Consider the following 3,752-nt stretch of genomic DNA (forward strand, 5'->3'; position numbering starts at 1 on the left):
AATAATATTGAATTATCTTCAACTTATATGGATTTACAAGGAAAACACAAAGTTCACTTGATATGCCTAATGCCACCTAGACGGTTGTCCTCTTGCATTTTTATCCCAAATTTTCCAAAACATTAGGCAAGTAACTTGATTTGGATACTTATTTGCCTTCTTTATATCATACTAAAATCTCAAATAGGGTTTCTTTGGATGATGTCCTTTCTATCACGCTACAACACCCCTTTTTACACTTAAAATATGTCACTTTTATGGAGTTCCTACTCTTCACTCTTAACCCCTAAGTCCCCAACTTCATAAAATAGCTACTTAGGTGTTGAAATCAAAGATTCAATAGGTTTAAAGTCCTGTTGGCCTTTTTTACATTCCCAACCATCAAATCCTCACCACTTTCTCTTAAAAATTAGGGTCTTCTAGAAATTCACTCTCTAATCACTTTCAAAATTGATTCATTGAATGTAAATGTTTAATTTAACATATATAATCAACATCAACACAAAAGGTTACCCCTTGTCAAGGTAGACCACTTGCTAGTATCCCCTTGCATCAACTTTATAGCCTCTAACAAAGGGTTCTCATAGCGTACACTCCTCAATCCTTCTTTCCCACACCTTATTTGATTAATTATGTATAATAGATTTTATATTGGACCTTCACTGATCTATACTACACCACTTAGATGTCCCTCAAACATTATCAACCATACTAAATGGAAGCATCCTTAAGCATCTCTAAGAAATATTAGGATGTGACTTTTAAGTAGACATATATTTGAGATTGTGTAAGGTATTGAAAAACTATCAAGTTCTAAAAGATCATGTTGTTTAGGCTTATAACAATCTATCTTAGTTTTAAGAGATTTGACTTTGTTTGCATTTGGAAGCCATTTCTTGCCTAATGCCAAAAGTTATAGTGTTGCTTAAGTCAAAAGAGAAAGGTTGGGTATATTTAAAACCATTGGTCCAAGGATCAAATTGTCTACTTTTTAAGCTCTAGTTGGCTAGGTTTAGCCTAGGTCCAACCATGTTTTAGCTACAAGGTCTCGAGGACATATCAACCATATTGAAAGGAAGCATACCTAAGAGTCTCTAAACACTATTGGGCTATAATATTTGAGCAATCATATCCTTGAGTTCATGTGATGTATTAATGAAATGTCAAGCTCTATATAATCATGTTGTCTAGGCCTATAATAACCTATCTCAATTTTAAGAGATTTAATATTGTTTGGATTTGGTATCCCTTTCTCACCTAATACTAAATGTTACAATATTGTTTAATTCAAATGAGAAAGGTTGTGTATATTTCAAATTGTTGGTCCTAAGATTGAATCATCTACTATCTTATTTATGGTTGTTCGTGTTTAGGCTACTACCAACCTCTTTTAAGCTACAAAGTCCCTCAGATGCTATCCACCACACTAAATGGAAACATCCCAAGGTTCTTTAAGAACCCTTAGTCTATGATATTTGAGCAAGCATATCTCTAAACTTGTGTAAAGTTTTGAAATTATATCACATGCTACATGATTTTTTAGTCTAGGCCTACAACAACCTATCTCAATTTTATGAGATTTTACTTTATTTTGATTTGGCATTTGTTTCTCTCCTAATGCACAAATTTGGAGTGTTTCTCAGCTCAAATGAGCAAGGTTGTGTATATTTAAAATTGTTGTTCCTAGGATTGAATCATCTTCTCTCTTAGCTCTGATTATTTGGGTTTAAGCTACGACCAACTTTTTAAGCCACAATGTCCCTTAGATAATATCAACCACACTAAATAGAAGTATCGACGAGGGTGTCTAGGCACTATCGAGCTACTATCTTTGACACAAACACACAAATCATGACATATTTTCTCTACTCAAGTATTATTACATCAAAATAAGTGACATATGAGTTCTATTACATATTATAATGAATTTAATAATCATGATATGTTTTCTATATAAAATAATGAATGTTCATATGTTTGATTAATTACAAGAAAGTAAGATGAAATAGAAGTTTGTATGCACACACTAAACAAGTTGGATGTAAATTCAAGTTTAATGTATATCAAAATGAATAATATAGTGTGACATATCAATCATATAGTTACAAAAATATGTTATTTCTCATTATTACAATAAAAAAGTCAACTATATACAAATGTCAAATGTGTACAATATAAATGTTGAATGTGTAAATACAAATCAAAAATATATATAATACAAAAGTCAAATATATGTCAATGTCATGCAATGAACACAACTATATATTTATATTTCTAGCAATATCTATGAATATGTTGAACCATAAAAAATGAGCCTCTTTGATGTCATTTAGGGCTTGCCAAGTGTCTATAGAAGAAAAAATTAAATTCTATATCAAATATCTTATCTATGAGTAATACAAAAGTAAGAAAAAATTGGATTCTAAAGTATGGATAGTTGAGTTGTTGAACCTCATCTCTTTGTCCCACACATAGACTAAATGATAATGATAATGGGCTCCTTCATAGATGGGTTGGACTTCTAAAAATTTGATGAGGTAGAGTGATAATGGGAGACACAACTAATAATGAATCAATGTTCATGGGAGGCACAACTAGTGAAGAAATAGTTCTAGTATGGGACACAACCTATATGGTAAGTGATATAATTTATATTTCTAGACATAAGTATTAGGTATTTCTAAATAAGGTAAATAAATAAATACATATTATAGCCTAATAAAATGTTAGAATTTTAGATTAGCATCAGGGATTCCAAATAGAGTAAAAAAGAATACGTATTATAGCCTAATTTGGATCTCCTATGTTGTCAAGTTGCATAATAATTGATGAATTAATTTTTGTATGAGGCACAATCCTATATTGTAAGTGATAAAATTTTAGGATTGTAAAGTGGCATAGGGATTCCAAATAGAGTTTATAAAAATGCATACTAGAACTTGAGCTAGATCTCTCATGTTAGCAAGAGGCACAACCACTAAAGAATTGCTACTAGTATGAGGCATAATAGATATGGTAAGTGATAAAATTTCAAAACTATAGAGTAGGCATTAGGGATTTCTATCATACACACAAGAAATCAAAATTTATATCACAAGAGGCCTTCAACTAAGAATCTACATGTATACCTCTAGCCTCTATCATGTTTGACCTCATCTTTGATGCTTAGGACTACTAACAAAATGAAATGGTAAAGGATTTGTCTGAAGTCTCAAAGGGTATTAGAATAGGTAAAAAATAAATAACACATGTTAATAATCCAAATTTTTGATAATTACTATAAAAGTAAAGAAAAAAAACATGTAACCATTTGTAAATTCAACTATTATATATATAGAAAAAGTGCATACTATAACCTAAAATTTGAAAGAAGGAAAATATGAAATTTTACCTCTTTCCTTTTCATGAAAATTTGCAATATCAGGTGCATTCATCAAATCTACAAAACTCAATTATTTCTACATATATTAAAGAAACAAGTCAGCACATATTCATTAATGTTGAGTACATATATATACATGCATTTACAATAAATTTTAAAATATAAACTTGACTTGTGTTTAATACCTTGTTTGTTTGGCTATTCTTTTTTATTTCCTTCCCTTTCCTTCTGACCTCGAGCTATGTTGATTACCCTAAAGAAGAAACAAATATAACATAAGAGAAACCAATAAGACACATCATGAGTTCAAGTCAAATTGTAACCTTGATAGTTGTGCAAGCTATGATAGCACATAGTTGTTAAGCCCATG

Source organism: Cupressus sempervirens, chromosome 8 (assembly GCF_028749045.1).
Source record: "Cupressus sempervirens isolate cs-2001-9-10 chromosome 8, ASM2874904v1, whole genome shotgun sequence".
Taxonomy (NCBI): Eukaryota; Viridiplantae; Streptophyta; class Pinopsida; order Cupressales; family Cupressaceae; genus Cupressus; species Cupressus sempervirens.